Raw genomic sequence first — 26985 nt, 5'->3', positions numbered from 1 at the left:
GTTGACCAGGGAACTGTCTGTGGCATGGTAATGGTTGACCAGGGAAATGTCTGTGGCATGGTAATGGTTGACCAGGGAAATGTATGTTGTCATGGTAATGGTTGACCAGGGAAATGTCTGTCAAAGCTAATGTGATTATCCAAGTCATTCAATCAATTTCCTCCCTCTTAATTTTGATCAATATGTTACAATGAGCAGTAATCTATTGTTGTCAATTAATATTGCAAGTCAGCTAAGATCAAATTCTTATTTACATTGACTGCATACCCCGGACAAACCTGACGACGCTGGTCCAATTGTGCGCCGCCCTATGGGACTCCCAATCACGGCCGGATGTGATGCAGCCGGTTTATTGTGGCCTTATATTACAAACTGTCCAATAAATGACTTAATTATCTAGCAAATATAACCTCAATCCAGATGACCTTTTCCTTGACATAATCAGGACATGACAGGCATAATCAGCAGTGGTACAATAACAGATCACACACATTGTTGTTTTCAGAAGACAAAATGTATCTCTGAGGCCTTGGTTGCCTTTTAAACAGAGCCTACATTCTATATAGCCATTCATCAGATACGAAAATGGAAATGTTGACAAATCTCCTTCTCAATAGGAAAATCATCAGAACTCACCTGACATAACAATTTAAAACAGCTCAAACATTATTTTTAACATGAAGATCAGGGGAGAGCGCGAACGCAGTCCCCCACTACCATAAATTATGCAATCGAGATTTCCACATTTGAGAAATTCGCAGGGGTCAGCACAGCCGGAGTGCAATGGCTGAGCCTCGCCCTGGGTGAACCGCCTTCTTGATCACGGTGTCTCCCTTGCCAGGTAAGTAAGAGTTGTACACGTTGGTAGAGAGCCACTGATTCCAGGACAACGGTGTTTGACTCGCGGTTACCACTTCTACTTCTGATAATATCACATCATATCGACCAGGGTTTAATGACATTTATGAATACAGTTGAGGACAAAGCGGTGGAAAAGAGATGCACTTTGTTTTACTATATTATATCACTGTCTGACTGTTTTCCCATCATGCAACAAGGTAGAAATTCTATACACATTGATTTTTTTTGTCTAAATGTCTGTCTGATTACACACAAGTAGGCGACGTACCAAAATGCTGAAATCACGTTCGTGCACACACAGCCAACCAAATGACACCAACTATTTCTGGTGTTTTGTAGCGTTCCAGACGTTGTAGGAATAGTTTCATCACGCTTGTTTTCTGCTCTCAGTAAAATATGATTCCACCATCGACCACAGGGAAGCAACGACCCTCAGACATGGAGGAGAAACAGTCGCCTACTACTTCATCAACAACAAGACACACTAGTAGCTACTAGGGGTGTGCTGACATGGACATACTCGTATTTGTAATTTATCATAGTAGCAGGCTGCAGGACTCTAAATGATGATCCTATGATCAGACCAGAAACATGCCAGGAAAAGAGAGAGGATGAAATGATGAAGCCAGCGGAGGAAGAACTATAGCTTCACTCTATCCAATCAGAGCAGCAGGATCAACCTACAGCCCGCCCTTCTCTTTACAAATCAAATCAAGTTAATTTTATATAGCCCTTCGTACATCAGCTAATATCTCGAAGTGCTGTACAGAAACCCAGCCTAAAACCCCAAACAGCAAGCAATGTAGGTGTAGAAGCACGGTGGCTAGGAAAAACTCCCTAGAAAGGCCAAAACCTAGGAAGAAACCTAGAGAGGAACCAGGCTATGAGGGGTGGCCAGTCCTCTTCTGGCTGTGCAGGGTGGAGATTATAACAGAACATGGCCAAGATGTTCAAATGTTCATAAATGACCAGCATGGTCAAATAATAATAATCAGGAGTAAATGTCAGTTGGCTTTTCATAGCCGATCATTAAGAGTATCTCTACCGCTCCTGCGGTCTCTAGAGAGTTGAAAACAGCAGGTCTGGGACAGGTAGCACGTCCGGTGGACAGGTCAGGGTTCCATAGCCGCAGGCAGAACAGTTGAAACTGGAACAGCAGCAAGGCCAGGTGGACTGGGGACAGCACAGACACGGAAACTAGCCAGGTGATTTATTTAGATCACGCACATGACTGAGAGATTCTTGCTGGCACCCGAAAAAAAATATGTTTATTCCGATCACAGATTATTACAAAAAAGACTTAGATCATAATCGTATCAAGAAAATTGCCCATATCAGGTACGATCCTCGTTTTGTCTGACTACTCCACACACCTCTAGTAGCTACAGTAACAGAGACGTTAATAATGAACACATTGTTCTATCTGTGGTAATAGGACGTGGGAGAAACGTTTTTCTTAACAGTAAGTGTTACACGTATTGATGCATACGACATGCACATACTGAAATCACAGTCACAAATAGCTTGACTGAGTGGTTGTTTTGGCCTCAATAGCTGAGCTTGTATTTAATTATCTTTATTTAACCTTTATTTAACTAGGCAACAAATTATTTATTTACATTGACGGCCTACACCGGCCAAACCTGGACAACGCTGGGCCAATTGAATAGGCTACTACAACTCATAGTTTGTCGTACTTTTCAGACAGGTGATCTATTACAAATTATAAACTGGGTGGTTTGAGCCCTGAATGCAGATTGACAAAAATATATAATTTTACTGTTCTAATTTAGTTGGTAACCAGTTTCTAATAGCAATAATGTACCTCTGGGGTTGTGGTATATGGCCAATGTTAGATTGACCCCTATCCACAAGAAGGGCAGGAAAACAGACCTGTATCTATGTTGAGTATGCAGTCTAAGGTGCTGGAAGAAGTCATTTATGAATAGATGGATGAATATACTGGCAAGAATAGTCTTATCAGAACTACAGTCTGGTTTTAGAAAGACCCACTCCACTGACATCTCTGTTTTGACTGACTTCATCAGGAAATAAATGGACCAGGGAAATGTCTGTGGTATGGTAATGGTTGACCAGGGAAATGTCTGTGGCATGGTAATGGATGACCAGGGAAATGTCTGTGGCATGGTAATGGTTGACCAGGGAAATGTCTGTGGCATGTAATGGATGACCAGGGAAATGTCTGTGGTATGGTAATGTTTGACCAGGGAAATGTCTGTGGAATGGTAATGTTTGACCAGGGAAATGTCTGTGGAATTGTAATGGTTGGCCAGGGAAATGTCTGTGGCATGGTAATGTTTGACGAGGGAAATGTCTGTGGAATGGTAATGTATGACCAGGGAAATGTCTGTGGAATGGTAATGTTTGACCAGGGAAATGTCTGTGGCATGGTAATGGATGACCAGGGAAATGTCTGTGGTATGGTAATGGTTGACCAGGGAAATGTCTGTGGAATGATTGACCAGGGAAATGTCTGTGGCATGGTAATGGTTGACCAGGGAAATGTCTACAGCATGGTAATGGTTGACAAGGGAAATGTCTGTGGAATGGTTGACCAGGGAAATGTGGGCAGCATGGTTATGGTTGACCAGGGAAATGTATGTTGTCATGGTAATGGTTGACAAGGGAAATGTCTGTGGTATGGTAATGGTTGACCAGGGAATGTCTGTGGAATGATTGACCAGGGAAATGTCTGTGGCATGGTAATGGTTGACCAGGGAAATGTCTGTGGAATGATTGGCCAGGGAACTGTCTGTGGCATGGTAATGGTTGACAAGGGAAATGTCTGTGGCATGGTAATGGTTGACCAGGGAAATGTCTGTGGCATGGTTGACCAGGGAAATTTCTGCGGCATGGTAATGGTTGACAAGGGAAATGTCTGTGGCATGGTATTGGTTGACCAGGGAAATGTCTGCAGCAAGGGAATGGTTGACCAGGGAAATGTTTGTTGTCATGGTTGACCAGGGAAATGTCTGTGGCATGGTAATGGTTGACCAGGGAAATGTCTGTGGCATGGTAATGGTTAACCAGGGAAATGTATGTTGTCATGGTAATGGATGACCAGGGAAATGTCTGTGGCATGGTAATGGTTGACCAGGGAAATGTCTGTGGCATGTAATGGATGACCAGGGAAATGTCTGTTGGCATGGTAATGGTTGACCAGGGAAATGTCTGTGAAATGGTTGGCCAAGGAAATGTCTGTGGCATGGTAATGGTTGACCAGGGAAATGTCTGTGGTATGGTAATGGTTGACCAGGGAAATGTCTGTGGCATGTAATGGTTGACCAGGGAAATGTCTGTGGCATGGTAATGGATGACCAGGGAAATGTATGTTGGCATGGTAATGGTTGACCAGGGAAATGTCTGTGAAATGGTTGGCCAGGGAAATGTCTGTGGCATGGTAATGGTTGACCAGGGAAATGTCTGTGGCATGGTAATGGTTGACCAGGGAAATGTATGTGGCATGTAATGGTTGACCAGGGAAATGTCTGTGGCATGGTAATGGATGACCAGGGAAATGTCTGTGGAATGGTAATGTTTGACCAGGGAAATGTCTGTGGAATGGTAATGGTTGACCAGGGAAATGTCTGTGGCATGGTAATGGATGACCAGGGAAATGTCTGTGGAATGGTAATGGATGACCAGGGAAATGTCTGTGGTATGGTAATGTTTGACCAGGGAAATGTCTGTGGAATGGTAATGTTTGACCAGGGAAATGTCTGTGGAATGGTAATGGTTGACCAGGGAAATGTCTGTGGAATGGTAATGGTTGACCAGGGAAATGTCTACGACATGGTAATGGTTGACAAGGGAAATGTCTGTGGAATGGTTGACCAGGGAAATGTCTGCAGCATGGTTATGGTTGACCAGGGAAATGTATGTTGTCATGGTAGTGGTTGACCAGGGAAATGTATGTGGCATGGTAATGGTTGACCAGGGAAATGTCTGTTGCATGGTAATGGATGACCAGGGAAATGTCTGTGGTATGGTAATGGTTGACCAGGGAATGTCTGTGGAATGATTGACCAGGGAAATGTCTGTGGCATGGTAATGGTTGATCAGGGAAATGTCTGTGGAATGATTGGCCAGGGAAATGTCTGTGGCATGGTAATGGTTGACAAGGGAAATGTCTGTGGCATGGTAATGGTTGACCAGGGAACTGTCTGTGGCATGGTAATGGTTGACAAGGGAAATGTCTGTGTTATGGTAATGGTTGACCAGGGAAATGTCTGTTGGCATGGTAATGGTTGACCAGGGAAATGTCTGTGAAATGGTTGGCCAGGGAAATGTCTGTGGCATGGTAATGGATGACCAGGGAAATGTCTGTGGTATGGTAATGTTTGACCAGGGAAATGTCTGTGGAATGGTAATGTTTGACCAGGGAAATGTAGGTGGAATGGTAATGGTTGACCAGGGGAATGTCTGTGGCATGGTAATGGATGACCAGGGAAATGTCTGTGGAATGGTAATGGATGACCAGGGAAATGTCTGTGGTATGGTAATGTTTGACCAGGGAAATGTCTGTGGCATGGTTGACCAGGGAAATGTCTGCGGCATGGTAATGGTTGACCAGAGAAATGTATGTTGTCATGGTAATGGTTGACCAGGGAAATGTCTGTCAAAGCTAATGTGATTATCCAAGTCATTCAATCAATTTCCTCCCTCTTAATTTTGATCAATATGTTACAATGAGCAGTAATCTATTGTTGTCAATAAATATTGCAAGTCAGTTAAGATCAAATTTGACTGCATACCCCGGACAAACCTGACGACGCTGGTCCAATTGTGCGCCGCCCTATGGGACTCCCAATCACGGCCGGATGTGATGCAGCCGGTTTATTGTGGCCTTATATTACAAACTGTCCAATAAATGACTTAATTATCTAGCAAATATAACCTCAATCCAGATGACCTTTTCCTTGACATAATCAGGACATGACAGGCATAATCAGCAGTGGTACAATAACAGATCACACACATTGTTGTTTTCAGAAGACAAAATGTATCTCTGAGGCCTTGGTTGCCTTTTAAACAGAGCCTACATTCTATATAGCCATTCATCTGTTACGAAAATGTAAATGTTGACAAATGTCCTTCTCAATCGAAAAATCATCAGAACTCACCCGACATAACAATTTAAAACATCTCAAGCATTATTTTTAACATGAAGATCAGGGGAGAGCGCGAACGCAGTCCCCCACTACCATAAATTATGCAATCGAGATTTCCACATTTGAGAAATTCGCAGGGGTCAGCACAGCCGGAGTGCAATGGCTGAGCCTCGCCCTGGGTGAACCGCCTTCTTGATCACGGTGTCTCCCTTGCCAGGTAAGTATGAGTTGGACACGTTGGTAGAGAGGGTCTGATTCCAGGACAAAGGTGTTTGACTCACGGTTACCACTTCTACTTCTGATAATATCACATCATATCGACCAGGGTTTAATGACATTTATGAATACAGTTGCGCACAAAGCGGTGGAAAAGCGATACACTTTGTTTTACTATATTATATCACTCTCCGACTATTAACCCATCATGCAACACGGTAGAAATTCTATACACATTGATTTTTTTTGTCTAAATGTCTGTCTGATTACACACAAGTAGGCGACGTACCAAAATGCTGAAATCACGTTCGTGCACACACAGCCAACCGAATGACACCAACTATTTCTGGTGTTTTGTAGCGTTCCAGACGTTGTAGGAATAGTTTCATCACGCTTGTTTTCTGCTCTCAGTAAAATATGATTCCACCATCGACCACAGGGAAGCAACGACCCTCAGACATGGAGGAGAAACAGTCGCCTACTACTTCATCAACAACAAGACACACTAGTAGCTACTAAGGGGTGTGCTGACATGGACATACTCGAATTTGTAATTTATCCTAGTAGCAGGCTGCAGGACTCTAAATGATGATCCTATGATCAGACCAGAAACATGCCAGGAAAAGAGAGAGGATGAAATGATGAAGCCAGCGGAGGAAGAACTATAGCTTCACTCTATCCAATCAGAGCAGCAGGATCAACCTACAGCCCGCCCTTCTCTTTACAAATCAAATCAAGTTTATTTTATATAGCCCTTCGTACATCAGCTAATATCTCGAAGTGCTGTACAGAAACCCAGCCTAAAACCCCAAACAGCAAGCAATGCAGGTGTAGAAGCACGGTGGCTAGGAAAAACTCCCTAGAAAGGCCAAAACCTAGGAAGAAACCTAGAGAGGAACCAGGCTATGAGGGGTGGCCAGTCCTCTTCTGGCTGTGCAGGGTGGAGATTATAACAGAACATGGCCAAGATGTTCAAATGTTCATAAATGACCAGCATGGTCAAATAATAATAATCAGGTGTAAATGTCAGTTGGCTTTTCATAGCCGATCATTAAGAGTATCTCTACCGCTCCTGCGGTCTCTAGAGAGTTGAAAACAGCAGGTCTGGGACAGGTAGCACGTCCGGTGGACAGGTCAGGGTTCCATAGCCGCAGGCAGAACAGTTGAAACTGGAACAGCAGCAAGGCCAGGTGGACTGAGGACAGCACAGACACGGAAACTAGCCAGGTGATTTATTTAGATCACGCACATGACTGAGAGATTCTTGCTGGCACCCGAAAAAAAATATGTTTATTCCGATCACAGATTATTACAAAAAAGACTTAGATCATAATCGTATCAAGAAAATTGCCCATATCAGGTACGATCCTCGTTTTGTCTGACTACTCCACACACCTCTAGTAGCTACAGTAACAGAGACGTTAATAATGAACACATTGTTCTATCTGTGGTAATAGGACGTGGGAGAAACGTTTTTCTTAACAGTAAGTGTTACACGTATTGATGCATACGACATGCACATACTGAAATCACAGTCACAAATAGCTTGACTGAGTGGTTGTTTTGGCCTCAATAGCTGAGCTTTTATTTAATTATCTTTATTTAACCTTTATTTAACTAGGCAACAAATTATTTATTTACATTGACGGCCTACACCGGCCAAACCTGGACAACGCTGGGCCAATTGAATAGGCTACTACAACTCATAGTTTGTCGTACTTTTCAGACAGGTGATCTATTACAAATTATAAACTGGGTGGTTTGAGCCCTGAATGCAGATTGACAAAAACATATAATTTTACTGTTCTAATTTAGTTGGTAACCAGTTTCTAATAGCAATAATGTACCTCTGGGGTTGTGGTATATGGCCAATGTTAGATTGACCCCTATCCACAAGAAGGGCAGGAAAACAGACCTGTATCTATGTTGAGTATGCAGTCTAAGGTGCTGGAAGAAGTCATTTATGAATAGATGGATGAATATACTGGCAAGAATAGTCTTATCAGAACTACAGTCTGGTTTTAGAAAGACCCACTCCACTGACATCTCTGTTTTGACTGACTTCATCAGGAAATAAATGGACCAGGGAAATGTCTGTGGTATGGTAATGGTTGACCAGGGAAATGTCTGTGGCATGGTAATGGATGACCAGGGAAATGTCTGTGGCATGGTAATGGTTGACCAGGGAAATGTCTGTGGCATGTAATGGATGACCAGGGAAATGTCTGTGGTATGGTAATGTTTGACCAGGGAAATGTCTGTGGAATGGTAATGTTTGACCAGGGAAATGTCTGTGGAATTGTAATGGTTGGCCAGGGAAATGTCTGTGGCATGGTAATGTTTGACGAGGGAAATGTCTGTGGAATGGTAATGTATGACCAGGGAAATGTCTGTGGAATGGTAATGTTTGACCAGGGAAATGTCTGTGGCATGGTAATGGATGACCAGGGAAATGTCTGTGGTATGGTAATGGTTGACCAGGGAAATGTCTGTGGAATGATTGACCAGGGAAATGTCTGTGGCATGGTAATGGTTGACCAGGGAAATGTCTACAGCATGGTAATGGTTGACAAGGGAAATGTCTGTGGAATGGTTGACCAGGGAAATGTGGGCAGCATGGTTATGGTTGACCAGGGAAATGTATGTTGTCATGGTAATGGTTGACAAGGGAAATGTCTGTGGTATGGTAATGGTTGACCAGGGAAATGTCTGTGGCATGGTAATGGTTGACCAGGGAAATGTCTGTGGAATGATTGGCCAGGGAACTGTCTGTGGCATGGTAATGGTTGACAAGGGAAATGTCTGTGGCATGGTAATGGTTGACCAGGGAAATGTCTGTGGCATGGTTGACCAGGGAAATTTCTGCGGCATGGTAATGGTTGACAAGGGAAATGTCTGTGGCATGGTATTGGTTGACCAGGGAAATGTCTGCAGCAAGGGAATGGTTGACCAGGGAAATGTTTGTTGTCATGGTTGACCAGGGAAATGTCTGTGGCATGGTAATGGTTGACCAGGGAAATGTCTGTGGCATGGTAATGGTTAACCAGGGAAATGTATGTTGTCATGGTAATGGATGACCAGGGAAATGTCTGTGGCATGGTAATGGTTGACCAGGGAAATGTCTGTGGCATGTAATGGATGACCAGGGAAATGTCTGTTGGCATGGTAATGGTTGACCAGGGAAATGTCTGTGAAATGGTTGGCCAGGGAAATGTCTGTGGCATGGTAATGGTTGACCAGGGAAATGTCTGTGGTATGGTAATGGTTGACCAGGGAAATGTCTGTGGCATGTAATGGTTGACCAGGGAAATGTCTGTGGCATGGTAATGGATGACCAGGGAAATGTATGTTGGCATGGTAATGGTTGACCAGGGAAATGTCTGTGAAATGGTTGGCCAGGGAAATGTCTGTGGCATGGTAATGGTTGACCAGGGAAATGTCTGTGGCATGGTAATGGTTGACCAGGGAAATGTATGTGGCATGTAATGGTTGACCAGGGAAATGTCTGTGGCATGGTAATGGATGACCAGGGAAATGTCTGTGGAATGGTAATGTTTGACCAGGGAAATGTCTGTGGAATGGTAATGGTTGACCAGGGAAATGTCTGTGGCATGGTAATGGATGACCAGGGAAATGTCTGTGGAATGGTAATGGATGACCAGGGAAATGTCTGTGGTATGGTAATGTTTGACCAGGGAAATGTCTGTGGAATGGTAATGTTTGACCAGGGAAATGTCTGTGGAATGGTAATGGTTGACCAGGGAAATGTCTACGACATGGTAATGGTTGACAAGGGAAATGTCTGTGGAATGGTTGACCAGGGAAATGTCTGCAGCATGGTTATGGTTGACCAGGGAAATGTATGTTGTCATGGTAGTGGTTGACCAGGGAAATGTATGTGGCATGGTAATGGTTGACCAGGGAAATGTCTGTTGCATGGTAATGGATGACCAGGGAAATGTCTGTGGTATGGTAATGGTTGACCAGGGAATGTCTGTGGAATGATTGACCAGGGAAATGTCTGTGGCATGGTAATGGTTGATCAGGGAAATGTCTGTGGAATGATTGGCCAGGGAAATGTCTGTGGCATGGTAATGGTTGACAAGGGAAATGTCTGTGGCATGGTAATGGTTGACCAGGGAACTGTCTGTGGCATGGTAATGGTTGACAAGGGAAATGTCTGTGTTATGGTAATGGTTGACCAGGGAAATGTCTGTTGGCATGGTAATGGTTGACCAGGGAAATGTCTGTGAAATGGTTGGCCAGGGAAATGTCTGTGGCATGGTAATGGATGACCAGGGAAATGTCTGTGGAATGGTAATGTTTGACCAGGGAAATGTCTTTGGAATGGTAATGTTTGACCAGGGAAATGTCTGTGGAATGGTAATGGTTGACCAGGGAAATGTCTTTGGCATGGTAATGGATGACCAGGGAAATGTCTGTGGAATGGTAATGGATGACCAGGGAAATGTCTGTGGTATGGTAATGTTTGACCAGGGAAATGTCTGTGGAATGGTAATGTTTGACCAGGGAAATGTTTGTGGAATGGTAATGGTTGACCAGGGAAATGTCTGTGGAATGGTAATGGTTGACCAGGGAAATGTCTACGGCATGGTAATGGTTGACAAGGGAAATGTCTGTGGAATGGTTGACCAGGGAAATGTCTGCAGCATGGTTATGGTTGACCAGGGAAATGTATGTTGTTATGGTAATGGTTGACCAGGGAAATGTATGTGGCATGGTAATGGTTGACCAGGGAAATGTCTGTTGCATGGTAATGGATGACCAGGGAAATGTCTGTGGTATGGTAATGGTTGACCAGGGAATGTCTGTGGAATGATTGACCAGGGAAATGTCTGTGGCATGGTAATGGTTGATCAGGGAAATGTCTGTGGAATGATTGGCCAGGGAAATGTCTGTGGCATGGTAATGGTTGACAAGGGAAATGTCTGTGGCATGGTAATGGTTGACCAGGGAACTGTCTGTGGCATGGTAATGGTTGACAAGGGAAATGTCTGTGTTATGGTAATGTTTGACCAGGGAAATGTCTGTGGAATGGTAATGTTTGACCAGGGAAATGTAGGTGGAATGGTAATGTTTGACCAGGGAAATGTAGGTGGAATGGTAATGGTTGACCAGGGGAATGTCTGTGGCATGGTAATGGATGACCAGGGAAATGTCTGTGGAATGGTAATGGATGACCAGGGAAATGTCTGTGGTATGGTAATGTTTGACCAGGGAAATGTCTGTGGCATGGTTGACCAGGGAATTGTCTGCGGCATGGTAATGGTTGACCAGGGAAATGTATGTTGTCATGGTAATGGTTGACCAGGGAAATGTCTGTCAAAGCTAATGTGATTATCCAAGTCATTCAATCAATTTCCTCCCTCTTAATTTTGATCAATATGTTACAATGAGCAGTAATCTATTGTTGTCAATAAATATTGCAAGTCAGTTAAGATCAAATTTGACTGCATACCCCGGACAAACCTGACGACGCTGGTCCAATTGTGCGCCGCCCTATGGGACTCCCAATCACGGCCGGATGTGATGCAGCCGGTTTATTGTGGCCTTATATTACAAACTGTCCAATAAATGACTTAATTATCTAGCAAATATAACCTCAATCCAGATGACCTTTTCCTTGACATAATCAGGACATGACAGGCATAATCAGCAGTGGTACAATAACAGATCACACACATTGTTGTTTTCAGAAGACAAAATGTATCTCTGAGGCCTTGGTTGCCTTTTAAACAGAGCCTACATTCTATATAGCCATTCATCTGTTACGAAAATGTAAATGTTGACAAATGTCCTTCTCAATCGAAAAATCATCAGAACTCACCCGACATAACAATTTAAAACATCTCAAGCATTATTTTTAACATGAAGATCAGGGGAGAGCGCGAACGCAGTCCCCCACTACCATAAATTATGCAATCGAGATTTCCACATTTGAGAAATTCGCAGGGGTCAGCACAGCCGGAGTGCAATGGCTGAGCCTCGCCCTGGGTGAACCGCCTTCTTCATCACGGTGTCTCCCTTGCCAGGTAAGTATGAGTTGGACACGTTGATAGAGAGGGTCTGATTCCAGGACAAAGGTGTTTGACTCACGGTTACCACTTCTACTTCTGATAATATCACATCATATCGACCAGGGTTTAATGACATTTATGAATACAGTTGCGCACAAAGCGGTGGAAAAGCGATACACTTTGTTTTACTATATTATATCACTCTCCGACTATTAACCCATCATGCAACACGGTAGAAATTCTATACACATTGATTTTTTTTGTCTAAATGTCGGTCTGATTACACACAAGTAGGCGACGTACCAAAATGCTGAAATCACGTTCGTGCACACACAGCCAACCGAATGACACCAACTATTTCTGGTGTTTTGTAGCGTTCCAGACGTTGTAGGAATAGTTTCATCACGCTTGTTTTCTGCTCTCAGTAAAATATGATTCCACCATCGACCACAGGGAAGCAACGACCCTCAGACATGGAGGAGAAACAGTCGCCTACTACTTCATCAACAACAAGACACACTAGTAGCTACTAGGGGTGTGCTGACATGGACATACTCGTATTTGTAATTTATCATAGTAGCAGGCTGCAGGACTCTAAATGATGATCCTATGATCAGACCAGAAACATGCCAGGAAAAGAGAGAGGATGAAATGATGAAGCCAGCGGAGGAAGAACTATAGCTTCACTCTATCCAATCAGAGCAGCAGGATCAACCTACAGCCCGCCCTTCTCTTTACAAATCAAATCAAGTTAATTTTATATAGCCCTTCGTACATCAGCTAATATCTCGAAGTGCTGTACAGAAACCCAGCCTAAAACCCCAAACAGCAAGCAATGCAGGTGTAGAAGCACGGTGGCTAGGAAAAACTCCCTAGAAAGGCCAAAACCTAGGAAGAAACCTAGAGAGGAACCAGGCTATGAGGGGTGGCCAGTCCTCTTCTGGCTGTGCAGGGTGGAGATTTTATAACAGAACATGGCCAAGATGTTCAAATGTTCATAAATGACCAGCATGGTCAAATAATAATAATCAGGAGTAAATGTCAGTTGGCTTTTCATAGCCGATCATTAAGAGTATCTCTACCGCTCCTGCGGTCTCTAGAGAGTTGAAAACAGCAGGTCTGGGACAGGTAGCACGTCCGGTGGACAGGTCAGGGTTCCATAGCCGCAGGCAGAAAAGTTGAAACTGGAACAGCAGCAAGGCCAGGTGGACTGGGGACAGCACAGACACGGAAACTAGCCAGGTGATTTATTTAGATCACGCACATGACTGAGAGATTCTTGCTGGCACCCGAAAAAAAATATGTTTATTCCGATCACAGATTATTACAAAAAAGACTTAGATCATAATCGTATCAAGAAAATTGCCCATATCAGGTACGATCCTCGTTTTGTCTGACTACTCCACACACCTCTAGTAGCTACAGTAACAGAGACGTTAATAATGAACACATTGTTCTATCTGTGGTAATAGGACGTGGGAGAAACGTTTTTCTTAACAGTAAGTGTTACACGTTTTGATGCATACGACATGCACATACTGAAATCACAGTCACAAATAGCTTGACTGAGTGGTTGTTTTGGCCTCAATAGCTGAGCTTTTATTTAATTATCTTTATTTAACCTTTATTTAACTAGGCAACAAATTATTTATTTACATTGACGGCCTACACCGGCCAAACCTGGACAACGCTAGGCCAATTGAATAGGCTACTACAACTCATAGTTTGTCGTACTTTTCAGACAGGTGATCTATTACAAATTATAAACTGGGTGGTTTGAGCCCTGAATGCAGATTGACAAAAACATATAATTTTACTGTTCTAATTTAGTTGGTAACCAGTTTCTAATAGCAATAATGTACCTCTGGGGTTGTGGTATATGGCCAATGTTAGATTGACCCCTATCCACAAGAAGGGCAGGAAAACAGACCTGTATCTATGTTGAGTATGCAGTCTAAGGTGCTGGAAGAAGTCATTTATGAATAGATGGATGAATATACTGGCAAGAATAGTCTTATCAGAACTACAGTCTGGTTTTAGAAAGACCCACTCCACTGACATCTCTGTTTTGACTGACTTCATCAGGAAATAAATGGACCAGGGAAATGTCTGTGGTATGGTAATGGTTGACCAGGGAAATGTCTGTGGCATGGTAATGGATGACCAGGGAAATGTCTGTGGCATGGTAATGGTTGACCAGGGAAATGTCTGTGGCATGTAATGGATGACCAGGGAAATGTCTGTGGTATGGTAATGTTTGACCAGGGAAATGTCTGTGGAATGGTAATGTATGACCAGGGAAATGTCTGTGGAATGGTAATGTTTGACCAGGGAAATGTCTGTGGCATGGTAATGGATGACCAGGGAAATGTCTGTGGTATGGTAATGGTTGACCAGGGAAATGTCTGTGGAATGATTGACCAGGGAAATGTCTGTGGCATGGTAATGGTTGACCAGGGAAATGTCTACAGCATGGTAATGGTTGACAAGGGAAATGTCTGTGGAATGGTTGACCAGGGAAATGTGGGCAGCATGGTTATGGTTGACCAGGGAAATGTATGTTGTCATGGTAATGGTTGACAAGGGAAATGTCTGTGGTATGGTAATGGTTGACCAGGGAATGTCTGTGGAATGATTGACCAGGGAAATGTCTGTGGCATGGTAATGGTTGACCAGGGAAATGTCTGTGGAATGATTGGCCAGGGAACTGTCTGTGGCATGGTAATGGTTGACAAGGGAAATGTCTGTGGCATGGTAATGGTTGACCAGGGAAATGTCTGTGGCATGGTTGACCAGGGAAATTTCTGCGGCATGGTAATGGTTGACAAGGGAAATGTCTGTGGCATGGTATTGGTTGACCAGGGAAATGTCTGCAGCAAGGGAATGGTTGACCAGGGAAATGTTTGTTGTCATGGTTGACCAGGGAAATGTCTGTGGCATGGTAATGGTTGACCAGGGAAATGTCTGTGGCATGGTAATGGTTAACCAGGGAAATGTATGTTGTCATGGTAATGGTTGACCAGGGAAATGTCTGTCAAAGCTAATGTGATTATCCAAGTCATTCAATCAATTTCCTCCCTCTTAATTTTGATCAATGTGTTACAATGAGCAGTAATCTATTGTTGTCAATAAATATTGCAAGTCAGTTAAGATCAAATTCTTATTTACATTGACTGCATACCCCGGACAAACCTGACGACGCTGGTCCAATTGTGCGCCGCCCTATGGGACTCCCAATCACGGCCGGATGTGATGCAGCCGGTTTATTGTGGCCTTATATTACAAACTGTCCAATAAATGACTTAATTATCTAGCAAATATAACCTCAATCCAGATTACCTTTTCCTTGACATAATCAGGACATGACAGGCATAATCACCAGTGGTACAATAACAGATCACACACATTGTTGTTTTCAGAAGACAAAATGTATCTCTGAGGCCTTGGTTGCCTTTTAAGCAGAGCCTACATTCTATATAGCCATTCATCTGTTACGAAAATGTAAATGTTGACAAATGTCCTTCTCAATAGGAAAATCATCAGAACTCACCCGACATAACAATTTAAAACAGCTCAGACATTATTTTTAACATGAAGATCAGGGGAGAGCGCGAACGCAGTCCCCCACTACCATAAATTATGCAATCGAGATTTCCACATTTGAGAAATTCGCAGGGGTCAGCACAGCCGGAGTGCAATGGCTGAGCCTCGCCCTGGGTGAACCGCCTTCTTGATCACGGTGTCTCCCTTGCCAGGTAAGTATGAGTTGTACATGTTGGTAGAGAGCCACTGATTCCAGGACAACGGTGTTTGACTCACGGTTACCACTTCTACTTCTAATAATATCACATCATATCGACCAGGGTTTAATGACATTTATGAATACAGTTGAGGACAAAGCGGTGGAAAAGCGATGCACTTTGTTTTACTATATTATATCACTGTCTGACTATTTTCCCATCATGCAACAAGGTAGAAATTCTATACACATTGATTTTTTTTGTCTAAATGTCTGTCTGATTACACACAAGTAGGCGACGTTCCAAAATGCTGAAATCACGTTCGTGCACACACAGCCAACCAAATCACACCAACTATTTCTGGTGTTTTGTAGCGTTCCAGACGTTGTAGGAATAGTTTCATCACGCTTGTTTTCTGCTCTCAGTAAAATATGATTCCACCATCGACCACAGGGAGGCAACGAACCCCAGACATGGAGGAGAAACAGTCGCCTACTACTTCATCAACAACAAGACACACTAGTAGCTACTAGGGGTGTGCTGACATGGATATACTCGTATTTGTAATTTATCATAGTAGCAGGCTGCAGGACTCTAAATGATGATCCTATGATCAGACCAGAAACATGCCAGGAAAAGTGAGAGGATGAAATGATGAAGCCAGCGGAGGAAGAACTATAGCTTCACTCTATCCAATCAGAGCAGCAGGATCAACCTACAGCCCGCCCTTCTCTTTACAAATCAAATCATGTTAATTTTATATAGCCCTTCGTACATCAGCTAATATCTCGAAGTGCTGTACAGAAACCCAGCCTAAAACCCCAAACAGCAAGCAATGCAGGTGTAGAAGCACGGTGGCTAGGAAAAACTCCCTAGAAAGGCCAAAACCTAGGAAGAAACCTAGAGAGGAACCAGGCTATGAGGGGTGGCCAGTCCTCTTCTGGCTGTGCAGGGTGGAGATTATAACAGAACATGGCCAAGATGTTCAAATGTTCATAAATGACCAGCATGGTCAAATAATAATAATCAGGAGTAAATGTCAGTTGGCTTTTCATAGCCGATCATTAAGAGTATCTCTACCGCTCCTGCGGTCTCTAGAGAGTTGAAAACAGCAGGTCTGGGACAGGTAGCACGTCCGGTGGACAGGTCAGGGTTCCATAGCTGCAGGCAGAACAGTTGAAACTGGAACAGCAGCAAGGCCAGGTGGACTGGGGACAGCACAGACACGGAAACTAGCCAGGTGATTTATTTAGATCACGCACATGACTGAGAGATTCTTGCTGGCACCCGAAAAAAAATATGTTTATTCCGATCACAGATTATTACGAAAAAGACTTAGATCATAATCGTATCAAGAAAATTGCCCATATCAGGTACGATCCTCGTTTTGTCTGACTACTCCACACACCTCTAGTAGCTACAGTAACAGAGACGTTAATAATGAACACATTGTTCTATCTGCGGTAATAGGACGTGGGAGAAACGTTTTTCTTAACAGTAAGTGTTACACGTATTGATGCATACGACATGCACATACTGAAATCACAGTCACAAATAGCTTGACTGAGTGGTTGTTTTGGCCTCAATAGCTGAGCTTTTATTTAATTATCTTTATTTAACCTTTATTTAACTAGGCAACAAATTATTTATTTACATTGACGGCCTACACCGGCCAAACCTGGACAACGATGGGCCAATTGAATAGGCTACTACAACTCATAGTTTGTCGTACTTTTCAGACAGGTGATCTATTACAAATTATAAACTGGGTGGTTTGAGCCCTGAATGCAGATTGACAAAAATATATAATTTTACTGTTCTAATTTAGTTGGTAACCAGTTTCTAATAGCAAGAATGTACTTCTGGGGTTGTGGTATATGGCCAATGTTAGATTGACCCCTATCCACAAGAAGGGCAGGAAAACAGACCTGTATCTATGTTGAGTATGCAGTCTAAGGTGCTGGAAGAAGTCATTTATGAACAGATGGATGAATATACTGGCAAGAATACTCTTATCAGAACTACAGTCTGGTTTTAGAAAGACCCACTCCACTGATATCTCTGTTTTGACTGACTTCATCAGGAAATAAATGGACCAGGGAAATGTCTGTGGTATGGTAATGGTTGACCAGGGAAATGTCTGTGGCATGGTAATGGATGACCAGGGAAATGTCTGTGGCATGGTAATGGTTGACCAGGGAAATGTATGTTGGCATGGTAATGGTTGACCAGGGAAATGTCTGTGAAATGGTTGGCCAGGGAAATGTCTGTGGCATGGTAATGGTTGACCAGGGAAATGTCTGTGGCATGGTAATGGTTGACCAGGGAAATGTCTGTGGCATGTAATGGTTGACCAGGGAAATGTCTGTGGCATGGTAATGGATGACCAGGGAAATGTCTGTGTAATGGTAATGTTTGACCAGGGAAATGTCTGTGGAATGGTTATGGTTGACCAGGGAAATGTCTGTGGTATGGTAATGTTTGACCAGGGAAATGTCTGTGGAAAGGTAATGTTTGACCAGGGAAATGTCTGTGGAATGGTAATGGTTGACCAGGGAAATGTCTGTGGAATGGTAATGGTTGACCAGGGAAATGTCTACGGCATGGTAATGGTTGACAAGGGAAATGTCTGTGGAATGGTTGACCAGGGAAATGTCTGCAGCATGGTTATGGTTGACCAGGGAAATGTATGTTGTCATGGTAATGGTTGACCAGGGAAATGTATGTGGCATGGTAATGGTTGACCAGGGAAATGTCTGTTGCATGGTAATGGATGACCAGGGAAATGTCTGTGGTATGGTAATGGTTGACCAGGGAATGTCTGTGGAATGATTGACCAGGGAAATGTCTGTGGCATGGTAATGGTTGATCAGGGAAATGTCTGTGGAATGATTGGCAAGGGAAATGTCTGTGGCATGGTAATGGTTGACCAGGGAACTGTCTGTGGCATGGTAATGGTTGACAAGGGAAATGTCTGTGTTATGGTAATGGTTGACCAGGGAAATGTCTGTTGGCATGGTAATGGTTGACCAGGGAAATGTCTGTGAAATGGTTGGCCAGGGAAATGTCTGTGGCATGGTAATGGATGACCAGGGAAATGTCTGTCAAAGCTAATGTGATTATCCAAGTCATTCAATCAATTTCCTCCCTCTTAATTTTGATCAATATGTTACAATGAGCAGTAATCTATTGTTGTCAATAAATATTGCAAGTCAGTTAAGATCAAATTTGACTGCATACCCCGGACAAACCTGACGACGCTGGTCCAATTGTGCGCCGCCCTATGGGACTCCCAATCACGGCCGGATGTGATGCAGCCGGTTTATTGTGGCCTTATATTACAAACTGTCCAATAAATGACTTAATTATCTAGCAAATATAACCTCAATCCAGATTACCTTTTCCTTGACATAATCAGGACATGACAGGCATAATCACCAGTGGTACAATAACAGATCACACACATTGTTGTTTTCAGAAGACAAAATGTATCTCTGAGGCCTTGGTTGCCTTTTAAGCAGAGCCTACATTCTATATAGCCATTCATCTGTTACGAAAATGTAAATGTTGACAAATGTCCTTCTCAATAGGAAAATCATCAGAACTCACCCGACATAACAATTTAAAACAGCTCAGACATTATTTTTAACATGAAGATCAGGGGAGAGCGCGAACGCAGTCCCCCACTACCATAAATTATGCAATCGAGATTTCCACATTTGAGAAATTCGCAGGGGTCAGCACAGCCGGAGTGCAATGGCTGAGCCTCGCCCTGGGTGAACCGCCTTCTTGATCACGGTGTCTCCCTTGCCAGGTAAGTATGAGTTGTACACGTTGGTAGAGAGCCACTGATTCCAGGACAACGGTGTTTGACTCACGGTTACCACTTCTACTTCTAATAATATCACATCATATCGACCAGGGTTTAATGACATTTATGAATACAGTTGCGCACAAAGCGGTGGAAAAGCGATACACTTTGTTTTACTATATTATATCACTCTCCGACTATTAACCCATCATGCAACACGGTAGAAATTCTATACACATTGATTTTTTTTGTCTAAATGTCTGTCTGATTACACACAAGTAGGCGACGTACCAAAATGCTGAAATCACGTTCGTGCACACACAGCCAACCGAATGACACCAACTATTTCTGGTGTTTTGTAGCGTTCCAGACGTTGTAGGAATAGTTTCATCACGCTTGTTTTCTGCTCTCAGTAAAATATGATTCCACCATCGACCACAGGGAAGCAACGACCCTCAGACATGGAGGAGAAACAGTCGCCTACTACTTCATCAACAACAAGACACACTAGTAGCTACTAGGGGTGTGCTGACATGGACATACTCGTATTTGTAATTTATCATAGTAGCAGGCTGCAGGACTCTAAATGATGATCCTATGATCAGACCAGAAACATGCCAGGAAAAGAGAGAGGATGAAATGATGAAGCCAGCGGAGGAAGAACTATAGCTTCACTCTATCCAATCAGAGCAGCAGGATCAACCTACAGCCCGCCCTTCTCTTTACAAATCAAATCAAGTTAATTTTATATAGCCCTTCGTACATCAGCTAATATCTCGAAGTGCTGTACAGAAACCCAGCCTAAAACCCCAAACAGCAAGCAATGTAGGTGTAGAAGCACGGTGGCTAGGAAAAACTCCCTAGAAAGGCCAAAACCTAGGAAGAAACCTAGAGAGGAACCAGGCTATGAGGGGTGGCCAGTCCTCTTCTGGCTGTGCAGGGTGGAGATTATAACAGAACATGGCCAAGATGTTCAAATGTTCATAAATGACCAGCATGGTCAAATAATAATAATCAGGTGTAAATGTCAGTTGGCTTTTCATAGCCGATCATTAAGAGTATCTCTACCGCTCCTGCGGTCTCTAGAGAGTTGAAAACAGCAGGTCTGGGACAGGTAGCACGTCCGGTGGACAGGTCAGGGTTCCATAGCCGCAGGCAGAACAGTTGAAACTGGAACAGCAGCAAGGCCAGGTGGACTGGGGACAGCACAGACACGGAAACTAGCCAGGTGATTTATTTAGATCACGCACATGACTGAGAGATTCTTGCTGGCACCCGAAAAAAAATATGTTTATTCCGATCACAGATTATTACAAAAAAGACTTAGATCATAATCGTATCAAGAAAATTGCCCATATCAGGTACGATCCTCGTTTTGTCTGACTACTCCACACACCTCTAGTAGCTACAGTAACAGAGACGTTAATAATGAACACATTGTTCTATCTGTGGTAATAGGACGTGGGAGAAACGTTTTTCTTAACAGTAAGTGTTACACGTATTGATGCATACGACATGCACATACTGAAATCACAGTCACAAATAGCTTGACTGAGTGGTTGTTTTGGCCTCAATAGCTGAGCTTTTATTTAATTATCTTTATTTAACCTTTATTTAACTAGGCAACAAATTATTTATTTACATTGACGGCCTACACCGGCCAAACCTGGACAACGCTGGGCCAATTGAATAGGCTACTACAACTCATAGTTTGTCGTACTTTTCAGACAGGTGATCTATTACAAATTATAAACTGGGTGGTTTGAGCCCTGAATGCAGATTGACAAAAACATATAATTTTACTGTTCTAATTTAGTTGGTAACCAGTTTCTAATAGCAATAATGTACTTCTGGGGTTGTGGTATATGGCCAATGTTAGATTGACCCCTATCCACAAGAAGGGCAGGAAAACAGACCTGTATCTATGTTGAGTATGCAGTCTAAGGTGCTGGAAGAAGTCATTTATGAATAGATGGATGAATATACTGGCAAGAATACTCTTATCAGAACTACAGTCTGGTTTTAGAAAGACCCACTCCACTGACATCTTTGTTTTGACTGACTTCATCAGGAAATAAATGGACCAGGGAAATGTCTGTGGTATGGTAATGGTTGACCAGGGAAATGTCTGTGGCATGGTAATGGATGACCAGGGAAATGTCTGTGGCATGGTAATGGTTGACCAGGGAAATGTCTGTGGCATGTAATGGATGACCAGGGAAAAGTATGTTGGCATGGTAATGGTTGACCAGGGAAATGTCTGTGAAATGGTTGGCCAGGGAAATGTCTGTGGCATGGTAATGGATGACCAGGGAAATGTCTGTGGTATGGTAATGTTTGACCAGGGAAATGTCTGTGGAATGGTAATGTTTGACCAGGGAAATGTCTGTGGAATTGTAATGGTTGGCCAGGGAAATGTCTGTGGCATGGTACTGGATGACCAGGGAAATTTCTGTGGAATGGTAATGGATGACCAGGGAAATGTCTGTGGTATGGTAATGTTTGACCAGGGAAATGTCTGTGGAATGGTAATGTTTGACCAGGGAAATGTCTGTGGAATGGTAATGTTTGACCAGGGAAATGTCTGTGGCATGGTAATGGATGACCAGGGAAATGTCTGTGGTATGGTAATGGTTGACCAGGGAAATGTCTGTGGAATGATTGACCAGGGAAATGTCTGTGGCATGGTAATGGTTGACCAGGGAAATGTCTACAGCATGGTAATGGTTGACAAGGGAAATGTCTGTGGAATGGTTGACCAGGGAAATGTCTGCAGCATGGTTATGGTTGACCAGGGAAATGTATGTTGTCATGGTAATGGTTGACAAGGGAAATGTCTGTGGCATGGTAATGGTTGACCAGGGAAATGTATGTGACATGGTAATGGATGACCAGGGAAATGTCTGTGGTATAGTAATGGTTGACCAGGGAATGTCTGTGGAATGATTGACCAGGGAACTGTCTGTGGCATGGTAATGGTTGACAAGGGAAATGTCTGTGGCATGGTAATGGTTGACCAGGGAAATGTCTGCAGCATGGTAATGGTTGACCAGGGAAATGTCTGTTGTCATGGTTGACCAGGGAAATGTCTGTGGCATGGTAATGGTTGACCAGGGAAATGTCTGTGGTATGGTAATGGTTGACCAGGAAAATGTCTGTGGAATGATTGACCAGGGAACTGTCTGTGGCATGGTAATGGTTGACAAGGGAAATGTCTGTGGCATGGTAATGGTTGACAAGGGAAATGTCTGTGGCATGGCAATGGTTGACAAGGGAAATGTCTGTGGCATGGTAATGGTTGACCAGGGAAATATCTGTGGCATGGTTGACCAGGGAACTGTCTGTGGCATGGTAATGGTTGACCAGGGAAATGTCTGTGGCATGGTAATGGATGACCAGGGAAATGTCTGTGGAATGGTAATGGATGACCAGGGAAATGTCTGTGGTATGGTAATGTTTGACCAGGGAAATGTCTGTGGCATGGTTGACCAGGGAAATGTCTGCGGCATGGTAATCGTTGACCAGGGAAATGTATGTTGTCATGGTAATGGTTGACCAGGGAAATGTCTGTCAAAGCTAATGTGATTATCCAAGTCATTCAATCAATTTCCTCCCTCTTAATTTTGATCAATATGTTACAATGAGCAGTAATCTATTGTTGTCAATAAATATTGCAAGTCAGTTAAGATCAAATTCTTATTTACATTGACTGCATACCCCGGACAAACCTGACGACGCTGGTCCAATTGTGCGCCGCCCTATGGGACTCCCAATCACGGCCGGATGTGATGCAGCCGGTTTATTGTGGCCTTATATTACAAACTGTCCAATAAATGACTTAATTATCTAGCAAATATAACCTCAATCCAGATGACCTTTTCCTTGACATAATCAGGACATGACAGGCATAATCACCAGTGGTACAATAACAGATCACACACATTGTTGTTTTCAGAAGACAAAATGTATCTCTGAGGCCTTGGTTGCCTTTTAAACAGAGCCTACATTCTATATAGCCATTCATCTGATACGAAAATGGAAATATTGACAAATCTCCTTCTCAATAGGAAAATCATCAGAACTCACCTGACATAACAATTTAAATAACTCTAACATTATTTTTAACATGCAGATCAGGGGAGAGCGCGAACGCAGTCCCCCACTACCATAAATTATGCAATCGAGATTTCCACATTTGAGAAATTCGCAGGGGTCAGCACAGCCAGAGTGCAATGGCTGAGCCTCGCCCTGGGTGAACCGCCTTCTTGATCACGTTGTCTCCCTTGCCAGGTAAGTAAGAGTTGTATACGTTGGTAGAGAGCCACTGATTCCAGGACAACGGTGTTTGACTCACGGTTACCACTTCTACTTCTGATAATATCACATCATATCGACCAGGGTTTAATGACATTTATGAATACAGTTGAGGACAAAGCGGTGGAAAAGCGATGCACTTTGTTTTACTATATTATATCACTGTCTGACTGTTTTCCCATCGTGCAACAAGGTAGAAATTCTATACACATTGATTTTTTTTGTCTAAATGTCTGTCTGATTACACACAAGTAGGCGACGTACCAAAATGCTGAAATCACGTTCGTGCACACACAGCCAACCAAATGACACCAACTATTTCTGGTGTTTTGTAGCGTTCCAGACGTTGTAGGAATAGTTTCATCACGCTTGTTTTCTGCTCTCAGTAAAATATGATTCCACCATCGACCACAGGGAAGCAACGACCCTCAGACATGGAGGAGAAACAGTCGCCTACTACTTCATCAACAACAAGACACACTAGTAGCTACTAGGGGTGTGCTGACATGGACATACTCGTATTTGTAATTTATCATAGTAGCAGGCTGCAGGACTCTAAATGATGATCCTATGATCAGACCAGAAACATGCCAGGAAAAGAGAGAGGATGAAATGATGAAGCCAGCGGAGGAAGAACTATAGCTTCACTCTATCCAATCAGAGCAGCAGGATCAACCTACAGCCCGCCCTTCTCTTTACAAATCAAATCAAGTTAATTTTATATAGCCCTTCGTACATCAGCTAATATCTCGAAGTGCTGTACAGAAACCCAGCCTAAAACCCCAAACAGCAAGCAATGTAGGTGTAGAAGCACGGTGGCTAGGAAAAACTCCCTAGAAAGGCCAAAACCTAGGAAGAAACCTAGAGAGGAACCAGGCTATGAGGGGTGGCCAGTCCTCTTCTGGCTGTGCAGGGTGGAGATTATAACAGAACATGGCCAAGATGTTCAAATGTTCATAAATGACCAGCATGGTCAAATAATAATAATCAGGTGTAAATGTCAGTTGGCTTTTCATAGCCGATCATTAAGAGTATCTCTACCGCTCCTGCGGTCTCTAGAGAGTTGAAAACAGCAGGTCTGGGACAGGTAGCACGTCCGGTGGACAGGTCAGGGTTCCATAGCCGCAGGCAGAACAGTTGAAACTGGAACAGCAGCAAGGCCAGGTGGACTGGGGACAGCACAGACACGGAAACTAGCCAGGTGATTTATTTAGATCACGCACATGACTGAGAGATTCTTGCTGGCACCCGAAAAAAAATATGTTTATTCCGATCACAGATTATTACAAAAAAGACTTAGATCATAATCGTATCAAGAAAATTGCCCATATCAGGTACGATCCTCGTTTTGTCTGACTACTCCACACACCTCTAGTAGCTACAGTAACAGAGACGTTAATAATGAACACATTGTTCTATCTGTGGTAATAGGACGTGGGAGAAACGTTTTTCTTAACAGTAAGTGTTACACGTATTGATGCATACGACATGCACATACTGAAATCACAGTCACAAATAGCTTGACTGAGTGGTTGTTTTGGCCTCAATAGCTGAGCTTTTATTTAATTATCTTTATTTAACCTTTATTTAACTAGGCAACAAATTATTTATTTACATTGACGGCCTACACCGGCCAAACCTGGACAACGCTGGGCCAATTGAATAGGCTACTACAACTCATAGTTTGTCGTACTTTTCAGACAGGTGATCTATTACAAATTATAAACTGGGTGGTTTGAGCCCTGAATGCAGATTGACAAAAACATATAATTTTACTGTTCTAATTTAGTTGGTAACCAGTTTCTAATAGCAATAATGTACTTCTGGGGTTGTGGTATATGGCCAATGTTAGATTGACCCCTATCCACAAGAAGGGCAGGAAAACAGACCTGTATCTATGTTGAGTATGCAGTCTAAGGTGCTGGAAGAAGTCATTTATGAATAGATGGATGAATATACTGGCAAGAATACTCTTATCAGAACTACAGTCTGGTTTTAGAAAGACCCACTCCACTGACATCTTTGTTTTGACTGACTTCATCAGGAAATAAATGGACCAGGGAAATGTCTGTGGTATGGTAATGGTTGACCAGGGAAATGTCTGTGGCATGGTAATGGATGACCAGGGAAATGTCTGTGGCATGGTAATGGTTGACCAGGGAAATGTCTGTGGCATGTAATGGATGACCAGGGAAAAGTATGTTGGCATGGTAATGGTTGACCAGGGAAATGTCTGTGAAATGGTTGGCCAGGGAAATGTCTGTGGCATGGTAATGGATGACCAGGGAAATGTCTGTGGTATGGTAATGTTTGACCAGGGAAATGTCTGTGGAATGGTAATGTTTGACCAGGGAAATGTCTGTGGAATTGTAATGGTTGGCCAGGGAAATGTCTGTGGCATGGTACTGGATGACCAGGGAAATGTCTGTGGAATGGTAATGGATGACCAGGGAAATGTCTGTGGTATGGTAATGTTTGACCAGGGAAATGTCTGTGGAATGGTAATGTTTGACCAGGGAAATGTCTGTGGAATGGTAATGTTTGACCAGGGAAATGTCTGTGGCATGGTAATGGATGACCAGGGAAATGTCTGTGGTATGGTAATGGTTGACCAGGGAAATGTCTGTGGAATGATTGACCAGGGAAATGTCTGTGGCATGGTAATGGTTGACCAGGGAAATGTCTACAGCATGGTAATGGTTGACAAGGGAAATGTCTGTGGAATGGTTGACCAGGGAAATGTCTGCAGCATGGTTATGGTTGACCAGGGAAATGTATGTTGTCATGGTAATGGTTGACAAGGGAAATGTCTGTGGCATGGTAATGGTTGACCAGGGAAATGTATGTGACATGGTAATGGATGACCAGGGAAA

General features: G+C 43.2%; 6 non-coding genes across 6 annotated transcripts; all 6 read right to left on the bottom strand.

Annotated features, from left to right (window-relative positions):
• Positions 1-685: 685 nt before the first annotated feature.
• LOC129849299 (U1 spliceosomal RNA) lies at positions 686-849 on the bottom strand. Its single transcript, XR_008758636.1, has one exon. It is a non-coding gene; the product is annotated as a U1 spliceosomal RNA (small nuclear RNA).
• Positions 850-6054: 5205 nt separating this feature from the next.
• Positions 6055-6218, bottom strand: LOC129849304 (U1 spliceosomal RNA). Its single transcript, XR_008758641.1, has one exon. It is a non-coding gene; the product is annotated as a U1 spliceosomal RNA (small nuclear RNA).
• Positions 6219-12106: 5888 nt separating this feature from the next.
• LOC129849301 (U1 spliceosomal RNA) lies at positions 12107-12270 on the bottom strand. The gene has a single exon (XR_008758638.1). It is a non-coding gene; the product is annotated as a U1 spliceosomal RNA (small nuclear RNA).
• A 3576-nt stretch (positions 12271-15846) lies between these two features.
• On the bottom strand, positions 15847-16010 carry LOC129849303 (U1 spliceosomal RNA). Its single transcript, XR_008758640.1, has one exon. It is a non-coding gene; the product is annotated as a U1 spliceosomal RNA (small nuclear RNA).
• A 3635-nt stretch (positions 16011-19645) lies between these two features.
• On the bottom strand, positions 19646-19809 carry LOC129849298 (U1 spliceosomal RNA). Its single transcript, XR_008758635.1, has one exon. It is a non-coding gene; the product is annotated as a U1 spliceosomal RNA (small nuclear RNA).
• Positions 19810-23932: 4123 nt separating this feature from the next.
• LOC129849302 (U1 spliceosomal RNA) lies at positions 23933-24096 on the bottom strand. Its single transcript, XR_008758639.1, has one exon. It is a non-coding gene; the product is annotated as a U1 spliceosomal RNA (small nuclear RNA).
• Positions 24097-26985: the final 2889 nt, after the last annotated feature.

Source organism: Salvelinus fontinalis, unplaced genomic scaffold, assembly GCF_029448725.1.
Source record: "Salvelinus fontinalis isolate EN_2023a unplaced genomic scaffold, ASM2944872v1 scaffold_1429, whole genome shotgun sequence".
In the NCBI taxonomy this organism is placed as follows: domain Eukaryota; kingdom Metazoa; phylum Chordata; class Actinopteri; order Salmoniformes; family Salmonidae; genus Salvelinus; species Salvelinus fontinalis.
The sequence above is the reverse complement of the archived record's forward strand: the minus strand, read 5'-3'. Positions and strand labels throughout refer to the sequence as shown.